Genomic DNA, 23130 nt, shown 5'->3' on the forward strand with positions numbered 1-23130 from the left:
TGTGTTTGGGATAATGTATGTGACGAGACATTGCGTATCAAGTCTGGTCGTCCGACGTCGTACCATTCGCTCTTATTTCAAAGTTTAGAAAGTTCAATGACTAATTTGGTCTTTTGATGATGGTCTTCATCCCTTATTTCATTGTTAATTTTAGTAGGGAGTGTGGTGTAATGTAGTTTTTCTTGTCTCTCCAAGGGTTTTAACATAAGTGTTCCTAAGTTGTCTAGAAGTGGTATTGGCGAACTGCATTGGTGAAGGGTTAGATCCTATTGCGGAAGTGTTGAGGAGCAGATCTTGGGAGAACTTGTTCTGCTATACAGTTTTGGAGGAAGGTGATTCAGTTTCGTAGGCTGTTTAGTTTGATTTTGTAAGATCTCTTTATATCGTGTAGACCATTTTCACCTGATGACGAGTATTGTGACATCATGACAGGTTTATGAGTGGCAAGAATGGAAATCACATGATTGGGAAAGAGACTATTCCTGACAAGGCTAAAAAAATTAAGCAAAGAAACATCTCAGAACCACAAACCAAGAAAGAAAACATCCTCTTCATAGCACCATCATCAGACTTAACTCACCTACTAACCAAGAAATTAAAACCCATAGGCATCACAGTAATACCAGACAAAGGACGAAAAATACACGACATAACAAATAACAAAAGACAAAATCCCCCGACCCAACAGTATCCTGTACAAAATCCCCTGCTCGGGGTGCAACCTTGCTTACTATGGTGAAACCTACAGGGGACTAAACAAACGTCTATACGAACACAGAGCTGATGTCTGCCACCACTGCAAAACAAACGCCTGGATAAATCACATAGAAGAAAAACAGCATTTACCTCAGTGGAACCAAGCAAGTATTCTACACGAAAACCTAAGCAGACCACAAAGAAAAACATTAGAAGCTATATATATATATATAAATCAATGACTGCATGAACAACAGAACAGGAGATATTGAAATTGCAAAACATGCCACCAAATATGCCTTGGAACAATTGACCACACAGAAACAGGCAGCTCCCACCGCCTGACGCGCACTAGACCCAACCTATCCAACGAACCAATCAACACGCATATTCTCACCCCCGCATCCCCCCCATGAAACACAGCAACTTCCTATAAATACCAAAGCATTCAGATTCTATACATCATCCTCTGAAGAAGCCTCATAAAGCGAAACAGTCAAGAATAAAGTCTTCCCCAATCATGTATTTTTCATTCTTACCACACACACACACACACCACGAGCATAGCTCCCCGTCCCGTAAAATACAACTAGGTAAATACACGCACACACACACACACACAATAGCTTTCCTCACAGAGTAATAGACATTTGGAACAAGTTAGATGAGAAAGTGGTGTGTACAAAAACAATACATGAATTTAAAAATAGTTTAGATAAAATGAGATATAAAGACGGGACACCACGAGCATAGCTCCCTTCCCGTAAAATACAACTAGGTACAACTAGGTAAATACATATATATGTGTATATATATATATATATATATATATCTATATATATTTATATATATATATAATTATGTATATTATATATATATATATATATATATATATATATATATATATATAAATAAATATATGTATATAAATAAATATACAGGTAGTTCTCGATATATGCGACTTTGATATATGCGAATTCGCGTATATGCGATTCAAGAATTTGCACCACTTTTCGATATGTGCGGGGATATATTCGAAGATATGCGATTTGACCTAAAAAAATAAATAAATAAAAATAGTCGCGGCCGATTATTTTTTTTCAAAATACCTATTATATATTTGAAGTTGGTGCGCATAAAGCCGTGTGGTAACAATGGCTGCATCAGCTAGGTAGAGCTGGCATCACTGCGGCGTTATCACAACAACATCGGCAGCTGTACAGACGGCATCGTCTTAGGTATCCTTCCTGTTTCATAGGCCAAACCATTGTCTTTCTGCAGGTAATTAAGCTTTTTTTGATACACAAATTAATTATTTTTTCACAAACAAATTAATTTTTGATACTTATTACTGCCCCAATTAATTTCGTCAATTTTCACTCTCTGCAAGAATTATCGTTTATTCTCCGCACTGGATAAACTCTAAGCAGTAAGCCTGCCTGTGTATATCCAGAGCACATCAACAGTCAGTTTAAGCGTAGCAAGCAGTCTGAAATGTGAATTGTAAACAGACTGATTTGTCAAACAGCTGAAGAAAATACGCTTGGCAAAATAAGTGATGTTTACGGTAGCGTCTTTTCCCGAGGTTAATACTTACACGTCAGAGAGTGTTAATGTTGCAGAATATCATGCTCGCTTTGCTCACTCACTCTGTTCTATAACCCTCCTATTATGTTTTCAGGATCAGCGCAATGTCATCTAAGCGTGCTGGACCTGGTGCAGGTCCGAGTTGAGAACGTATCCCCCTTTTTCCCATAGGTTCAATAGTTCGATATATGCGAATTCGTTATATGCGGGGGGTCCGCGGAACGGAACCCCCGCATATAACGAGAACTACCTGTATATATATATAATATATATATATATATGAAATATGCCTTTTCTGGTTATGGTTTTGGTTACAGTCATCACATCATCAATGTCTTAGGTTCTCACAGTATGAAATTAATGGTGTCATTTCTGTTTAGTGTTATGTAATCTTTAGCCATTTGAACTGGGGGCCTTTAATGTTTGCTGCCCCGGGGACTGCAATGGCTTTTGATGGCCCTCACTTCACGGTATCCTTTGCTTATTCGCTGGAGAGGGGTCTCCCCTCAGTTGAATAAGATACCTTTATGACAGCTAGAGTCAAGGACAATATATATGTAAATCGAGATCGGCTGTAGCAGGTCAAATTATCCAGGCGGCAGTTAAAACTTATTTGACATTACACCCCTTGTGCATCCTCAATGATAGAATATCTTCAAATGAAAGATTTTAGAAATTGCATACACACACACACAGACAAATACATAAGGGAGGAAACAGGGAAGATCCTACAAACTTTAGACCGGTGTCCTTCACTAGTACAATAGCTAAAATATGCGAAAAGATCATCAGAAGCAGATGGATCAAACATTTGGAGGAAAACAATATAATAAACCCCAAACAATTTGGCTTTAGAAGTGGAAGATTGTGCACCACAAACCTAATATGCTTATACTCGAGACTGATTGAAATAATACAAGAAAGAAATGGTTGGGCGGACTGCACCTTCCTGGATCTGCAAAAGGCTTTTGACAAAGTATCACACAAACAATTAATAAACAAAATTGAAAAAATAGGAATTCAAGGCAGGCTGTTGGAATGGATGAAGGGCTTTCTAAATGGAAGAAAGATGAGAGTGGTACTTAGGGATAAAAACTCGAAATGGGAAGAAGTAAAAAGTGGCATCCCTCAGGGATCTGTTTTGGCTCCCTTAATGTTTGCCATATACATAAATGATATGGACAAAGGAGTGAATTGTTACATGAATTTCTTTGCTGACAATGCTAAATTGCTCAAGAGAGTGAAAACAAAAGAAGATTGCAGATCGTTACAAGATGACCTACATAAAGTATGGAAATGGAGTCAGAAATACGAAATGAATTTCAACATCAAGAAATGTAGCATAATGGAGTTCGGAAAAGGCAAAAATAGTTTCGGGGAAATATATGATTGGAGACAAAGTAAAGAAAGTTAACTCAGAGAGGGATCTAGGAATAATAATCTCAAGTGACTTGACACCTGACAAACATGTAAACAAGATATTTGGAGAGACTTACAATTTTTTAAGATCAATGATGGTGGCATTCGACTACATGGATGAAGAGATGGTTAAGAAATTAATTGTTACATTGATAAGACCAAAACTAGAATATGCTATATCAATGTGGGCACCTAGAACAAAGAAATTAGAAAGAATCCAAAGAACAGCGACTAAGATGGCACCTACACTATCAAATTTGACATATGAACAAAGATTGGAGAAATTACAACTGACAATGTTAGAGCAGAGAAGGGAGAGAGGCGATTTGTTGACCATTTTCTGAATTATGAAAGGAATGGAAATTCTTGATAGAGATGATCTATTAAAATGGGACCAAAGAGAAACAAGAGGACACGCAAAGAAACTAAAGAAAGACAGCTACAGAAGAGATCTGAAAAAGAACAGTTTCTCACACAGAGTGATTGATGTCTGGAACAAATTGAACAGTGAAACAGTCAATGCCAGAACTATACACGAATTCAAAAGCAAACTGGGTGTGGCGAGATACAAAAATGGGTCAAAACGAGCATAGCTCTAGTCCCATAAAATACAACTAGGTAAATGCTACACACAGCATTACATATAGATCAGTCATGTAAGAGCTCAGAACTCTCATTGGGGAGGGTAATAGCTATTGATCACGAGTCCAACATGTGATCCAAGACCATGGTAAATCACACACACGACTTGGTGGCACAGTTGGTAGAGTCCCAGACTGTCAGTATGGTGGTACTGGCAGTACCTGGTTAGAATCCTGCCCAGGGCTGAAATTATTTCAGTATCGCTGCGCTTCGAGTCGTTACTCCAACTCTCGTGGGCGGGGAGTTGGGTGTGTGTGTGTGTGTGTGTGTAAGGTCATAGCATTACCCATGGATCGGTCATACGAGCTCTGAGCTCTCTTCTGGGAGGGAAATAGCTGTCGATCATGAGTCCAACATGTGATCCAAAGAACAAAGTGAATCACACACATACACGCCAACCAACAGCTGCCTGGTTGTTTACATACATGAAGGGTATCGTAGTTAATGTGACCGAAAATGTAGTCTTTGTATCTTCGTTCAATTATTATATTTGCACGATCAGTAACAACAATGGATGAAATAAACAAAGAATTTAGTGATAAGGAAACTGCAAAGCGACGTCTTGACATAAGTACAATAGAATCCCCACTTGGTGTAATTAAAATAAATAAATAAATAAAATAAAAATGTCTGAATGAGACCCCAAAGACATACCAAAGGTTTGATAGAGGTGTCTTCTTGGGGTTTAATAGAGAAAATAGTAATATATATATAGAGGGCTAGACACAGATAGAGAACCCAGGTTTAAAAATATTAAAAGAAATAGAGAAATAAATGAATTATCAGATGAAGTAATTGAACTGAAAAGTGAATGCAAAAGTATATATAAGGAAGTAGCCATATTAAGAAAAGCCAATGAAGAAAATAATAGGGAAATAGATTAATTGAAAATGGAACTGAATAAGATAAAGGGAGAAAATATAAGACTGAAAAATGAAAATATGAATAGGAATGAGGCATTTAAGAAAGAGATGAAGGATCAAATACGCAGAGAAGAAAAGAGAAATTATGAAAAGGAAATAATTGAAAAATGCAAGGAACAACCGAAACTATTTTATAGATATGTGAGCGGTAAACTAAAAACAAACAAGAAATAGAAAAGTTGTGCCAAGGAAGTCATGAATACACAGAAGAACAAGAAACGGCAGAAGTAATGAGCAACCACTTCAAATCGGTTTTTACAATTGAGAACAAACCTAACTGTGAGGGAATAGAGAGACAGAAATCCCCCCAATGAAGGAAATAACTAACAAAGAAGGAAATCAGCATCCAAATAAAAAGAACGTGATGTCAGAAAACCGCATGATCTGGATGGAATTACAAATTGGATATTGAAGGAATGTGTAGAGGAATTAACAGATAAAATACACACTATAATCAAATGCTCACACAAAGAAGGTAAGGTACCACAAGACTGGAAAAATGCAAACATAGTACCAATGAATAAAGGAGGAAAAAAGGAAAATCCAACTAATTACAGACTGGTCTCCCTAACAAGCACAGTAGCTAAAATATGTGAAAAAGTGATCAAAAGTAGATGGGTTAAACATCTGGAAGAAAAATCTATACTTAACCCAAGCCAATTTGGATTTAGACAAGGAAGATCATGTACAACAAACCTAATCTGCTTCTACTCGAGACTAATAGATATAATAGATGAGAGGGATGGATGGGCAGACTGTGCCTATCTAGACCTACAAAAGGCATTTGACAAAGTACCACGCGGCATTGCAGGTAAATTATTAGAATGGATGGAAGACTTCCTGACTGGGAGAAAAATGAGAGTAGTAATTAGAGACAAATACTCGAAATGGGGAAGAAATGATAAGTGGTGTTCCACAAGGGTCATGTTTACCATATACATAAATGACATGGATGAAGGAGTTGAATGTTATATGAATTGCTTCACAGATGACGCAAAAATATTAAAGGAAGAACAGAAGAGGACTGTGATTCATTACAATCAGACCTGGACAAAATCTGGAAATGGACTCAAAAGTGGGAAGTGAACTTTAATATCAAGAAGTGTAGCATAATGGAGTTTGGAAAAAGCAAAAACAGAATTTCAAAAACTTACAAAATCTGTGAAGAAGAAAAAAAAAGTGCACTCGGAAAGGGACCTTGGAGTATTAATTAGCAAAGACATGACACCGGATAAACATATAAACAAGATAGTTGGTGAAACCTACAACCTACTAAGGTCAATGAAAGTGGCATTTGATTACTTGGATGAAGAAATTATTAAAAAAATATTAGTTACATTGATTAGACCAAAGCTGGAATATGCAGTGACACAATGGACACCCAGTACTAAAAAGAATATAAGGAAACTAGAAAGAATAAAGAATATAGAGAGCAACATCAAAGTTGGCACCAGCTCTTTCCAATTTAACATACAGATAAAGATTATTGAAATTGGAACTACCAACACTAGAGCAGAGAAGAGAAAGAGGTGATCTACTGACTATATTTAGAATTATGAAAGGAATGGAAATCCTTGACAGGAATGATTTACTAGAAAATGACAATGGAAAAACAAGAGGTCATGAAAAGGAACTCAAAAAGGATAACTATAGAAGAGATCAGAAAAAGAATAGCTTTCCACATAGAGTGCTGGATATATGGAATAACTTAGATAAAGAAACAGTGTGTGCAAATACTATTTAAGGTTTTAAGAAAAAAATTGATGCTGAAAGATACAAAGACGGGACACTACGAGCATAGCTCCCTTCCCGTGTAATACAGCTTGGTAAATACAACTGGGTAAATACATGCACACACACACGAACTATACACGAGTTCAAGAATAAATTGGATGTGGAGAGATACGAAAACGGGTCACAACAAGCATAGCTCCCGTCCCGTAAAATACAACTAGGTAAATACACACAGTGTCTGGAAATGGAGTTAGAAGTGTGAAGTGAACTTCAAGATAAAGAAATGTAGCATAATGGAATTTGGAAAAAGCAAAAATAGAATATCATGTCAATATAAAATTGGTACAAAGGAAATAAAGTAAACTCAGAAAGGGACCTAGGAGTAACTATCTGAAATGGCATGACACCAGACAAACACGTCAATAAATTAGTCATAGGAACTTTCAACTTATTAAGATCAATGAAAGTAGCCTTTGATTATATGGATGAAGAAATGGTTAAGAAAATACTAGTTACACTGATAAGGCCAAAATTTGGAATACGCTGCGACACTATGGTCACCTAGTTCCAAAAAATATAGAAACTAGTAAGAATTCAAAGAGCAACAACAAAGATGGCGCCAACACTCTCCAATTTGACATACGAACAAATATTGGATAAACAAAATCTACCAACCCTGGAACAAAAAAGAGAAAGAGGTGATTTGCTAATCATTTATGGAATTATGAAAGGGATGGACATTCTTGATAGGGATGACCTACTAAAATGGGACAGAAGAGCTACAAGAGGATACGAGAACAAACTTAAGAAGGACAGTTACAGAAGAGGTCTGAAAAAGAACAGCTTCCCACACAGTGATGATATCTGGAACAAACTGAATGAGGAAACAGTGCTAAAGCTATACATGACTTAAAGAACAAACTGGATGGGGAAACATACAAAAGCAGGTCACTACGAGCAAAGCTCTCTTCCCGTAAAATACAACTAGGTAAATACACACATACACAAACAACCTCGTGGTGTGATGGTTAAAGTTCTCGCATGCCACTTTGGCAGTCCGGGTTCGAATCCCGCCCAGGGCTGAAATAGTTTTAGTATCACTGCGCTGCAGGTTGTTACTCCAACTCTCTTGGGCGTGGAATTGAGGGTGTGTGTGCATGTATGGTCACAGTATTACCCATAGATCAGTCATACGAGCCCTGACCTCTCATCCGGGAGGTTAATAACTGTCAATCACAAGTCCAACACGTGATCCAAGACCATGGTGAATCACACACACAGGCACACTGGATGAAACAATAGTGTGTGCAAAAACCATACACAAATTCAAGAGCAAACTAGACACTGCGAGATAGAAAGGTGGGACACCACAAGCGTAGTTCCCCTTCCCATAAGATACAAGTAAACACACACACACACACACACACACACACAATATATATATATATATATATATGTATATCACAACAAAGTAATGTCATAGCACATTAGTAAAATTAGACTTAACCTCTTCACTCCAGGGCACATCACACGTCTGGCAGCATTAGCTGCCCAACATGTGATGTTGCGTCATAATAATCGTATTATAATAAATAAAGTCAGTGCTCAATCATTCGTTCTCTTTCACTCGTGAATATTGATAACAATAGAAAATATGATGAAGCCAGTTTAAAGAGAATGAAGGTTATGTAGGTACGACTACAATAAATATAATCAAGATGCCGACGTCGGCATCATCGCGTACCCACTTGCTCCTCATGACGCCTACGTAGGCGTCACCGTATGGAAGTGGTTAAAACTCACTTTCAAAAAAGAAGATACGAAAGTAGAATTTTATATATTTTGATCGCTGTGATCCTCTTAAGCAGAAAAGAATCACAGACAGTGGTCGAATTATACGGAACTCTCTACATTTGTCTCTTCCGAAAGTGGGTTTTAAGTGTAATATATATATATATATATATATATATATATATATATATATATATATATATATATATATAAATATATATATGTGTATATATATTAAGCATGAAGAACCCACAGTCAGAATAAAAGAAACTTAGAAGAAAGAGGGCTGTAGCTATTAGCCGAAATATGGAAGTTAAAATTTCTTCTAAATTTTGTTTTATTCTGACTGTGGGTTCTTTATGATTATTATTTACAAATGTGCCCCTGCATTTTGTCTAAGTGATGTATATATATGTATATATATGTATATATATATATATATAAATATATATGTATATATATATATGTATATATATATAAATATGTATTATATATTATATATGTATTATATATTATATATGTATATATATATATAAATATATATATATATATATATATGTATATATATTACAATACAAAGGATTACAAAGGCGGAGCATGCCAACAGGAGACATTTTGGTCCATATCTAGGTCGGATGCGAAAAAATCTTATTAAATTAATAAATAAAACTATAATAATGTAAATAACAAATGAAATACATAAATAAATGCATAGGTATAGTTAGATAATAAACAAACAGGTAAATAGTAAATAATAATGAAATGACATATAACTAATAATAAATGAAAATTAAAACAGACAAATGATAACATAACAAAAACAAATAATATAAAATAAATTATAATCATTACAGCATCTTGCTTAGGTGTTTATCTAAATGATTTTTAAAGCTTCGAACTGAACTACATTGCACTACCTGTGCAGGAAGTTTATTCCGTTCATTAACTTCATGGTTGGCAAAGTTGTTTCTACGTTCTTCCAATTTGAATCTATTTCCGGACAGTTTGAGACCATTGTTTCTTGCCTGATTCTCATTCAATGTGAAAATTTTGTCACTTTTGATGTCAATTCCCTTTAGCATTTTAAAGACCTGTATCAAGTCACCTTTGAGTCTACACTTTTTTAGGGAAAACAGATTCATATGTTTTAGTCGATTTTCGTATGTGTGTATACATGCCGACAGGAGAGCTTTTGGTCCATAACTAGGTTGGATGCAAAAAGAAAAAAAAAAATATATATATATAATGATAAATAAATAAAAACCATAATAATATAGATAATAAATAAAGTAAATAAATGTATAGGCATAGTTAAATAATAAACAAACAGGTAAATAGTAAATAATAAATTGACAGATAAATAATAACAAATGAAAAACAAATAATAATAGACAAACGCACAAATAATAACAAAGAAATAAACAAATAAAATAAATGGCAGTCATTACAGCATCTTGCTTAGGTGTTTATCTAAACGAATCTTAAAGCTTCGAATTGAACTACATTCCACTGCCTCAGTGGGAAGTTTATTCCATTCATTAACTATATGGTTGGCAAAGTTGTTTCTTCCCACTTCCAAATTAAATCTATTTCTTGACAGTTTGAGACCATTATTTCTTGTCGGATTCTAAGTGTGAAAATTTTGTCACTTTTGATGTCAATTCCTTTTAGAATCTTAAAGACCTGCATCAAGTCACCTCTGGGTCCACATTTTTTTTTTTTTTTCTAGGGAAAATGGATTCATGTGATTTAGTCGATTTTTGTATCATTTATATTTGAAACTTGGAATCAGTTTTGTGGCTTGCCGTTGTACTTTTTCCAATCTGTCAATGTCTTTAATGAGATTCGGTGACCATACAGAAACAGCATATTCCAAATGTGGACGAACTAACGATTTGTATAGCTTGTTAATGAGAGATGGGCTTTTGAAGTCAAAAGATCTCGCAATCAGTCCTAGACTCTTTTTCACTATCCACTTTTGTTAACGAATTTCCAAATAACTTGTAATCGTATTTACTGTTATTTTCACCTATGTGTATAACCTTGCATTTACTTGTGTTAAATTTCATTAGGCACTTCTCAGACCATTGCTGTAGTTTATCTAAATCTTCTTGAATATCTAATTGGTTTAAGTGATCATTTCCCATTCCGCACAGTTGTGTATCATAAGCAAATTTGGAGACAATAGATTTTAGTCCATGGTCATATCATTTATGTATACTATGAATAGAAGTGGCTCAAGAATGGAACCCTAAGGAACTCCACTTGTAACATTTTTCCATCTAGATGTTTCTCCATTTAAAACAACTCTCTGTTTTTGATCATTCAACCAATTACTAGTCCAACTTAATAGGCTACCACTTATGACGAGCAAAGCTAATTTAGTAAGTACTGTAGTCTTTCGTGGGGGATGGTATCAAAAGCTCTTGCAAAGTCTAGATATATTAAATCTATATTGTTTCTTTTGTCATAAGTTGACTGATTTGATTGATTGATTTATGAAATTTTTGGCTTGAAGGCCAAGCACCGGAGCCAGTAGGCCATTCAGTGCATATCTATCATTTACAAATAAATAAAAAATTCAAGTAAAATTGTAAAAACAATAAGCACTCACAAAAATGTATCAAAACAAGATACACATACAAGCAATCATATACACAATTTTAAATTTCATAAAATAAATTGACATCTTTTACATACATATACCAAGGCTTTTTCCCCCTTACAAGGGAGGTAGCCAAAAAGAAAAAGGCATAAAATCATTCCCCCCCTGAATACACTCCACACCCCTCCACCCTCCCTCTCATCTTAGCACCTCCTGGATGACGGGTCATCCCTGCACCTTGTTCACTGCCCTGGGTCAGAAGCAGTGTCGCAAGACACAGCACATCCACAGCAAGGCCGCTTCATTAAATTGGCGACCCCCCCTCCGTCCCCCCCCATGCATAAAGGAGAAGACACGAGCCTCCTCCCCTAAAAATTCTTTAAGAGATACATTTTTTAAAAAGTTTGCCCTGCGCTTATTAGAATATGCAGGGCACTGAATTAAAATGAGTTTAATTGTAAAAACAACTTAGCAAGTGGGGAATTGGGGGGGGTCAGCCTTTCTGCTCCACTTGCCATAAAAAATCTATGGGTAATGTAGGAATGACCAATTCTTATCCTTCTTTAAACAATACTTGATCTCCTGATGAGAATGAGACTTCCAAGGGCTCACCAAGGGGTGAATCTTTTTTAACTTGTAACTACCGTCCAGCCTTGTCCATTGTTCCTGCCACTTCTCCATTGCATAACAATGAATTACTTGTTTGAAGTCTGTATGTGGAATTTTTGTCTGTTATTTGGCTTAGCCTAGTAGCAGATTTGACTACAACATAAGCCTGCTCATTTCCAGTGATACCCACATGGGATGGCACCCAGCAAAAGTTTACTTTTATTTTCTTCCGGTTGTTAATAAGAATCAACCAGTCCTGTATTTCTTAGACTAAATAGTGAAGAGGTAATAATTTACTTAGGATAGAATGCTCATAGAGTCTATAAAAATAACAACGTTCTTATTAGACAGAGCTAAAATAAGGCAACTTACTCTTTAAAACTGTGCTATCAGATACAACAGCACAACCAACACCATCTTGGGATTTTGATCCATCAGTATAAATAAAAACTGAATCAGCATGTACTGATAAGTGTTCTAAAAATTCACTCCTTAGCTCTACAGCAGTTCTATTTTTCTTGTTTTTAAAAGGACAAATTAGTGGGAGGCGTAACCTCAGCAATTGTAACAGGAATAAGTCCTACCTCCTCAGCCCCAGCTTCACATCTCACTTCTAAAGGTTTCGGCAGAGTACCTTTTCTTGGAGCTCTGTCTACCATCTGCTTTACATATTTGAAGTTTGGATTTTGTTTTGATGTTAACACATGAGATATATATCTAAGGCTTAATTCCTCCCTCCGAATATAAAGGGGAGGAATTCCTGTGTCCACATACAAGCTATCCACTGGAGATGCTCTATAAGCTAACGAACAAATCCGCAAAGCCATATTGTGGACTACATCAAACTTCTTTAATAAAGTTTTACATGCCGATCCATAAATTTTACATCCATAATTGATTTTGCTAAGGCACAATGCTTGGTAAAGCCTTATTAGAGTTATACGACCTGCTCCCCAGTTGAAGCGAGACACTACCTTTAGTATATCAATTTGCTGTTTAACATTGCATATGACCTCATTTATGTGATGAGTGAATGTTAACCTTTTGTCCAAAAACAGACCCAAGTATTTTACATGATCTTCATATGGTAGTATAACACCCTCTAAGAATAATATTGGTATCTCTTCCTTGTGTCTCAGTTAAGAGAACCTAATGGCTTTTGTTTTTTCAGCAGAGAATCTGAAGCCCCTGCAATTAGCCCATGCTGTTACTAAGTTAATAACCTCTTGGATCTTTTGGCCTGTTTCTAAAGTTGTCGATCTGCTGCACACAATAGTGAAGTCATCAGCATAAGCCAATCCATGAACTCCAACAGGAACTTGTCCTAACAAACTATTAATGGCTATGCTGAAGAGTGTAGGACTTAGAACAGTTCCTTGGGGAATCCCTTGTTCTTGAAGATATGCAGAAGAGAAAGAAGTGCCCACTCTGACTTTTATATAACGGTCAGACAAGAAATCCTTTAAACAGTTGAACATATTACCCCCGATACCCCACTCTACAAGTTACTTCAGAATGCCTCCCAGCCAGGTATCGTAGGCATTTTTCAAGTCAAAAAACACAGCAATGCTCGGATTCTGAATTGCAAAGGCATTCTGAATCTCATGAGTGATAAAAAGTAAGGGATCCAGAGTGCACTTATTTCTTCTAAATCCAAACTGTCGGTTAGATAGAAGATTTTTAGATTCCAAAAACCAAACTAAACGCATATTAACCATTCTTTCATAGATCTTACAAATGCAGCTGGTGAGAGCAATAGGTCTGTAACTTTGTGGGAGATTTGAGTCATTTCCTGCCTTTCAAATTGCTATCATATTTGGTCTTCCAAGATTTAGGAGAACACCCAGAAGACCAAAATTTGTTGAGCACATTTAAAAGGAATTTCTTCAAGAATATGGATAAATGAGCAACCATGGAATAAAGAATGTCATCCTCTCCAGGAGAGGTTGGGGAGGATAAAGATAAAGCATGATCCATTTCATCCAAGGTGAAAAGAAGATTAAATGCCTCCGAGTTCATATTGGTAGGATGAACAATTGTGGTTTTGTCTCTAATTCTTCTGAAGTCGGGTGAATAATGAAGTGGGCTTGAAATATCAGCATAGTGTCTTCCAAAAGCCTCTGCTACTTCTCTTGTATCTGATATAAAAGAGTCATTAATCTTGAGAATGGGCAAAGGAGATAGAGTAAACTTTCCCTGTAATTTTCGAATCCTATTCCTTAACTAAGGTAGGGGGAAGAGTCATTTTTCAACTTGCTAATAAATTTAATGAAGGTTTCCCTCCTTGCTTTCTTAAAGATTTTCTTCTGCTTTGCTTGAGCTCTTCTGTACATTATCCTATTGGCTAAACAAGGATATCTCAAATATCTCTTATAGCAAGTTCTTGTAATCTTTCTGCTTAAAGCACATTCATCATTCCACCAGGGGACTACTGGGCATCGAGGTTTACCAGCTGTCCTAGGAATGGATGAAAAAGCACCAGAAAGTATGATGCCTACCAGATAATCATATGCATCAGAGTTACTAGAAAAATCACTAGTCTTATAATCAATCTCTGTGGATCTCCTAAATAATTCCCAATCAGCCTCTCCTGTCTTCCATTTAGGTAAGCAAGAGGAGGGAATGTTCCTTAAATATTTGATATGGATAGGCCAGTGGTCGCTACCATGTAGATCTTCATCTATTGACCAACTGTAATCTAATCTTAAGGATGATGAACAAATAGTTAGGTCTATAGCAGAACTTGAGTTGTGAAAGACATCAAACCTAGTTTTGGAACCATCATTCATCAAAATGACATCGTTATTATCAATAAATTCTTCAATTATATTACCCCAGGGGTCACACCTTGATTCCTCCCATAGAGGATGCTTGGCATTAAAATAAAAGGCTGAGGAAGCTGGTCGACCAAAGATTGTAGGTCATTTAACTCAAATTGACCGGAGTGGTTAAATATGTCTAGAAGTCGATCTTTCAATTCAGGCTCCAAATACAAAGAACATAAAGTGATCCATTTAGTGGTAAAAATTTGTACTGCACAAGCCTGCAACACTGAATGTTGGTGATTACTTCTGTGGTTTACAGACTTGTTAACAATGATACCAGTACCTCCATGAGCATGACCCAATCATAGGAGATCTATAAAAATTATAATTAAGTCCAACATTAGGGGATAAATCGCCAAGCATAGTCTCTTGGAGACAAATAGCAGACACATCATGTTCTTTAAAGAGAATCCGAACCTGCTCTCGATGAGAATTAAAACCTTGAATATTCCACTGAATTATAGACATTATACAGTTTTCTTTTTCTTTTTTGGTTCTCCTGGTCTGGGAAGAGAAGGTTGGGAGAGAGAGGGTTTACAAGATGGGTTCTTATCTAATTTTTTTGTTTTCGAGGGTGGCATCCTCCTCTCTGACAATGGTCCGACAGATGTTGATGTAGAGTCTGAATTACTAGTTCCTTTCTTAGATTGCATATCACGATATGGGGAAGAAGTTGGAGATGAGGGTGGACTGTGGAGTCTTTTACTGCACACAGCTTCAGACTCCATAGCTTTGCTTCTGTGCACCTCAACTGAGTGAAGCACACCAGTCAGTGATCCCTTTATTGGGGAGCCCCCCCAAGTTTGGGAGAGAGGTTGTCTGAGAGGAGGCTTTATTGAAGGAATCCTGCGAGGTTTCATCAATGGAGACCTTAGGTACCCCTCCAGATGGGGCAAGAGACATTCCCTCAACAGGGGATGAGAGAACTTCTGCAGAGGAGGATTGAGTACTAGAATTTCCAAGTTGTAGAGAAGAACGATTAGGTCTAATAGTGACTCTTTCACGCTGAGGCTTGGGTTCAGCATTAACAGAAGAATTCGTATTAGCATTTGTTTTTCTATTAGATTCTACAGTTGGTTGATCCTCATTGCTTCTGTGCACCTCAACTGAGTGAGGCACACCAGTCAGCAGTCCCTCTACTGGGGAGTCCCCCAAGTCTGGAAGAGAGATTGCCTGAGAGGAGGCTTCATTGGAAGAAGCCCATGAGGTTTCAACAATAGAAACCTTAGGTGCTCCTCCAGATGGGGCAGGAGACACTCCCTCAACAGGGGGTGAGGAATCCTCCGCAGAGGAGGATTGAGAAGTACTAGAAATTCCAAGTTGAGAAGAAAACGATTAGATTTGAGAGTAACACTTTTACACTAAGGCTTGGGTTCAGTGTTAACAGAAGAATTCATATTGGCATTTTCTTTCTATTGGGTTCTACAGTTGGCTGATCCACTTTACTATTTGTTTTAATAACATCACTGTATCTTTTGGAATTAGTAGTCTTTTAGCATGACCAACACTGATGTATTCTGCATGGGCTTTTAGTAGTCCATCCTGTTCCTTCTTATAAATTATGTAGTTCTTATCCCTGGCATTATGCTCTCCTTTACAATTTATACAAACATTTGGGCGGGAACAATCCCCATGCTCAGGCTGAGCACATATCAAACACAGTTTGTCTCTTGCACATCGGCGGGAAGGATGGCCAAAACCATAGCAGTTAAAGCACTGAAGGGGATGGGGCTTAAACTGCTTCACATGAACAATCTCTTTTTCTATCTCTACATAATGAGGCAGATCTTCACCAGAAAAAGTTAGGATAATCATAGAAGAACGAGGGATTTTAAAAACCCTCCAAACATTAGTTGGGCACATTTCTAAAATTTCATCTTCCTCAAAGTCATAGAGATCTCTATTAAAAATTACCCCTTTGGCATAACTAAAGGTATAGTGGGGTTTAACTTCCTTAATGTCTGATTTCTGACTCAAGTTAAGCACCATGGCAGCTTGCTCATAAGACTTTACATGAATTAAGAAGGAATTTCTTCCAAATCGTGATACCTGTGAGTTAGTCAAATTACCAGAGCCAAGGTGACTCTTCAAGAATCTTCTAAACTAGAACAAGTTAGCATGTTCCTTTGCATAAGTGATATTAAGCCACTTAGCTGGATTGGGAGGCCTCTGCTCACTTTCCTTCCTTTCCTCTACCAGGTTTTCTGGATAAAAGATATCCAGGTTAGGTGGTGCTCTAGCAACAAGTTGGGCCAAAGATTAATTTCCTTTGGAATTATTATAATCCAAGCAGGCAGCAGCTGCATCCTGATTAGAAAGAAATGAGATCCAGACTAGCCAAGCCTTAAAGTTGTCAGTCAGTTTAACCCTGATCTCTTTAATTGGTCCAAATTTACAGAACTCTTCATGTAAGTCAACATAACTCTTATCAAGAGAGACATATTTTAAATGTAAGACTCTATGACAATTAGGAGCAATACTTGAGCTATTTATAGGCTTCTGAGTATCTAAAGATGATTTTGTCACTCCAGAATCCATTCCAATTGTAAGTTTCTGGACAACAGAATTATCTGTCAATGAAGTCTCAGTATCATTACCGAAATCCTTTTTCAAGCCGGAGTCAACAACTGGGAGTTTTACTTTTGCCGAGCCAACATCGTCAACATTAGAATCAGCAATATTAGGAGAGGGATCGGGAGGTTTAGGAGGAGGATCAGGTAGTGGTGGAGGTTTAGAATATACAGTTTGAACAGCTACCATGATCGTGTATATTTATAGGGCCACACCATATATTAAGAGAGATCAATACATAGAAGATACTGCAGTTGCCTGATATTTACACATGCAGGGCCTCAGAGTTGTTAGAGACTTTGTCAACCCGGAGATTTGTCGTTTTTAGTTTTGTCCCATTTAGGATGTGGCTGGCGTAGTCACTCTGTATGTGCACTGGATAGAAAGAAAGGAAGGCGGCAGCCTAGTACCTACCTCGTAAACATGTATTCCCCAGTCTGTGAGCTTTCGACCCTCACAAGGAGTAGTGACCTCGCAGTATACATCTCTCACTTGACTGGGTTCAGACATGTAGCTTGGGAGGCATCAAGATACCAGAACTTTCCTTTACAAGTATTAGAGAAAGATGGTGAGAAAATGAGAGCAGGGTAGCAAATATGAAGGATAGGGATAGGAGAATTCACAAAGGAAAAGGGTGGGGGACCCCCTATCTATTCACTACCCCCAAAAACCTCATCCTAAAACAACTGTCATAGGGTGAGGGCGGCAAATCCTATGAGCATTCCAGTCCATGGTCAAAGACAAGCTAGGGTCGTCAACAAAAATCTGTTGGCTCAGATTTTGTCTGGTAGCTTAGGGCTGACCTCTCCAGTATGGTTGCACCTGGCTGGCACAGCTCAGCCCGTCCTTGCTACACGCAAGCCCCACTACATCAAAGTACTGGGCCCCGGGGTGGGGGGTGGGGTCATAATTCGAGATGACTGTGTTGTAGAATCCAAGTAAATTAGTCACGCAAGAACGTTTCTGTCTGAATCCATGCTGGCTATCATTGATCAAACAGTTGCTTTCTAAATGATGTTCAATAGCATCTCAGATGATAGTTTCCCTAATTTTTCCTACAATTGAAGTCAAGCTCATAGGCCTGTAGTTATTTAGTTTCTTTTTGTCACCTTTTTTTGAATATGGGAGTAACATTAGCTAGCTTCCATTCTCTTGGGACATCTCCGGATATGATGGATCTCTTAAAAATAATTTCTAATTGAACAACATTCTCATTTTATAATTCCTTTAAAATTTTTGGGTGCCAATCGTCAGGCCCTGGTATTTAATAGTTTTGAGTTATTGGCTATTGCAATGAATTGCAGGCTGGCAAAACATTGCAAGGCCAATGGATGGGCATTTTTTGACAACTGGGACCGCCTTTACGGTAGGAAGCATCTATATACAAGGGACGGGATGCACTTGTCGCCCAGAGGATTTTGGCTCCTTGCTGAATCCCTTGAGTGAGAAGTAGGCATCCTACAGGGTTTTTTCGGATAGATTACGTGGGAGTATCGGAATATAGTTTAGGCAATAGAAACAACTTAGAGAGGGACTGTGAAAAGAATCACCAAAGCAGGTGGAGGGAAGATAAACTTGCAGAAGCATAATTAACAAAATTGATTTGTTGCGAGGTAAAGCATGCATAGAGAATTTCATTATTATAGCTATTACTGAGTCCTGGATCAACATGGCTGATAAACATTTCCTTCCAGAAATCGAAATAGAAGGATATAAGTTTTTTCACAAGGATAGGGTTGGAAGGAGTGGGGGAGGTGTAGCACTTTTAATTAAAAATACAATAAACTGTATTATCAACAATTCGATTAAGGAAGAGGACTGTACAGAATCCATTTGGGTAGAGATTATAGGCAAGAATAAGAAAGTTATTATTGGCATCTTGTACAGACCTCCTAACCTCAGCATTGAGCAGACTGATCCCTGATTCATTAAATTCACAGTGTCCCAGTACAAAAACGTTGTGATCATGGGTGATTTTTATTATAGAAAGATTGACTGGGAAACTTTAATAGATCAGGAAACAAAGAAATTCCTAGATGTGGTGCAAGATAATTTCCTTAAATAAGTGATTACCGATCCTACGAGGGGAGTAAATACTCTGGACTTAGTTTTAACTAATAGAGTAATGAGCATCTAATGAGAATTGTAAAAGTGGGAGATAGTTTAGGCTCTAGCGATCATCAAGAAATAAGATTTAATATTATTTGGGAAGAATTAAAAAGTACGAATAACATCCAAGTACCAGACTTCAGGAGAGCAAACTTTGACAATATAAAGCCTATTTGAAATTGAATATGAAATGTCATGCGGACATTTCGGACATTGTCAAGTCTTGGTGCGTGACCGGGGGTCAGGTCATGACCAGAGGTCGGGTCACGGAGGGTAATATGCATACCTTGGATCAGGTCATTTGGGGAGGGTGGCTCAACAGACAGGTCAGCGATTTGGATGAAATGTATAGCAATCTAAGTGATTTAATTATTAATGCACAAAATACATTTATCTCCTGAAGTCAATACGGAAAAATAGTAATACTCCCAAATGGATGATGGACAGATTGAAACATGAGATTGGAATGAAAAGAGGACTTTACATAAAAATAAAAAATGGGGAATCACACCTTAGATCAAGATATAACAAAATGGCAAAACTGGTTAAAAAGAGTACATGTACAGCGAAACATAATTATGAAATTAAGGTTGCTAGTCAAGCAAAATCCAACCCAAAGGGTTTCTTTCATCTCTATAGAACAATAAATAAAGAATAGGACCAATTAAAAATGTTGGAAATGTCATGATAGAATTGGAGGAAAAATGAGTGAGGAGTTTAACAATTATTTTTTATCGGTGTTTGCTAATGAGGTTAGATAAAGTACCTGACTGTGATCCGATTTTCAGAAGGGATGAAGAAAGTAGTCTATCTAGTATCAGCATTAGTAAAGTAGTAGTCAAGCAGATTGAAAGACTTAAAGCTACAAAATCCCTGGGTCCAGACGAAATTTTTCCGAGAATGCTAAAGGAGTGTAAATTTGAAATCTGCGACCAGTTAACTGAAATATTTAATAAATCAGTAGACACTGGTTTTGTGCCTACTGCTTGGAGGCAAGCAAACGTTGTTCCTGTTTTTAAGAAGGGAGATAGATTGTCTATATGCAACTACAGGCCAATCAGTTTGACATCAGTTATAGGAAAAATGCTTGAATCAGTAATAGTAAATAGACTCAGAGAACACATCGAAAGACATAATTCAATTTGTGATTCACAGCATGGGTCTCCAAGGGTTAGTCATGTGTGATTAATCTTCTATCCTTTTATACTAAAGTATATAAGGCATCAGATAACAATGATAATTACAATGTTATTTACCTTGACTTTAGCAAAGCGTTCGACAAGGTGCCACACCAGAGACTACTAAATAAAACCAAAGCCCATGGCATAGGAGGAAAAGTGTTAGAATGGATTAGAGCTTAGATTAGTAACAGAAAACAGCGGGTCACCATAAATGGAATAAAATCTAGGTGGTGCAATGTTACTAGTGGGGTCCCCCAGGGCTGTTTTGGGTCCCTTGTTGTTCATTATGTACATAAATGACTTAGACGATGGGATAAATAGTGATGTTAGTAAGTTTGCGGATGACACAAAAATAGGACCCCTAATTAGGTCAGGAGATGACGCAGAGATTCTGCAGGATAATCTTAACAAATTGTTCACATGGTCAGTGAAATGGCAAATGAACTTCAATATCTCTAAGTGTAGCATGTTAAATGTAGGGCTACACAACCCCAAAAATAGATAAAGCTTAGATAACACACTTTTAGAGAAAACTGAGTGTGAGAGAGACTTGGGAGTTCTAGTGAGTCCGGACCTTAAAACCAGGAAGCAGTGCATTAGTGCCAGGAATAAAGCTAACAGAGCATTAAGTTTCATTGATAGGACAGTAACGAATAGAAATGCAGAGGTAGTTATTAAACTCTATCTAGCGATAGACACATCCTTGACTATGCAATACAGTTTTGGTCTCTGTCCTACAGAATGGACATCAATTCACCAGAATCAGTACAGAGAAGAATGACCAAAATGATACATGGACTCAGAAATTTGCCTTACGAAGAGAGGCTTAGGCACCTTAACTTACACTCTCTGGAAAGACGCAGAGTGCGGGGTGATTTAATAGAGGGGTTCAAGTGGATCAAAGGCTTTAATAAAGGTGGTGAAAACAAGGTCATCATATTAAAACAACAGGGCAGGACTCGCAGTAATGGTTATAAACTGGACAAATTTAAATTTAAGAAGGAAATAGGCAAGAATTTGTTTACTAATAGGGTGGTTGATGAATGAAATAAACTTAGTAACCATGTAGTAAGCGCTGAAACTATCAATTGTTTTAAGAAATGATTAGACAACTTTATGGATGGGGATGACAGGTGGTGATGGATATGGAGCTGCCTAGTGTAGGCCTTATGGTCTCTTGCAGTCTCCTTCATTCTTATGTTATGTTCTTATGAGTTTCTCTATACACTTTTTAATTTTTTTCTTTTATATTTACTGTAGTAAGTTCACCCTAGAATTTTTACAGGTTTCAGTTTGGAGTTCACTTTTAGGTGTTTTGTTTACAAATACTGAGCTAAAATAGTTGTTTAAAACATCACACATTTCGTCATTTGAATATTCAAGTTGACCGTCAGCATGCATATATATTATATTATGTATATACAGTATACCCTCACTCATTCGCGGTTCACTGTTCGCGGCCCTGCATACTCATGGATTTTGCTCTCAAAGGTGTTTTTTTTCATAATTTTGGCAATTTCGTGAATTTCTTAGGCCTTTTTTTTTTTTAATCAAAAAAACGCTCACATTCACCCTAACTGGTAAATAATTTTAAAATAACAATGTCAGTTAATATAAAATAAAAAATTAGAAAAGAGAGGTGATACAGTATATCTGGTAAATAACTTTAAAATAACAATGTCAGTAAATATAAAATAAAAAATTAGAAAAGAGAGATGATACAGTATAACTGGTAAATCATTTTAAAATAACAATGTCAATTACAAGCTTTTGTTTCTCCTTCCTGCTGATTGGCTGCAGACAACGTGATGTCACAAGCATTTCCATGTGCGAGAGGCTAAACAGCTCTCAGTCGCGTGCGGGTTTTCAAAGTGATTGAATTCAAGTTTTTGATGTGTTATATGTAATTATACTGTACCCCTGTATTAGGTACGCTCTATAAGTGATTATACTACATTATTACGGTTTTTAATTTATCATTTCTACATTATTACTGTGTTAATGAGTAAGACTGTCATTAGAATGTGTTTGGGAAGCATATTTTAGCGTATATAATATCATACATAAGTGTTTTAAAACTGCATCAATAATTCGCGGATTTTTGGGATTCGCGGGAGGGGAAGGAATGTAACCCCTGTGAATAGCGGGGGGATACTGTATATATATTTTTCCTGGTAACAATAAAAGAGATAGGAAAGAAACAGTAATTCCCAAGCGCTTTCGTATTATTCACATCTTCAAGGGAATAAAGATGAAATTTGTAGTACAATAAGGTTTATAAGACAAGAGACTGAACTCTATGAAAGGAACTGTCAGTGTGTACATATGTGGTTAGTTACCACATCCTGGTGAACGGTCTGGGGTCACCAACTGATGTGGTTAGTTACCACGTCATAGTAAATGGATGTCGTCATTAACCCCTTCACTACCGACCAAAA

General features: G+C 37.0%; 1 protein-coding gene across 4 annotated transcripts in view; it reads left to right on the forward strand.

Moving 5' to 3' along the window:
- LOC143039866 (uncharacterized) overlaps positions 1-23130 on the forward strand; it is a 131328-nt gene that overhangs the window by 15289 nt on the left and 92909 nt on the right. The gene's annotated exons all lie outside the window — the stretch shown is intronic.

Source organism: Oratosquilla oratoria, chromosome 27 (assembly GCF_046742065.1).
Source record: "Oratosquilla oratoria isolate Oo_2021 chromosome 27, ASM4674206v1, whole genome shotgun sequence".
NCBI classification, from domain to species: Eukaryota; Metazoa; Arthropoda; class Malacostraca; order Stomatopoda; family Squillidae; genus Oratosquilla; species Oratosquilla oratoria.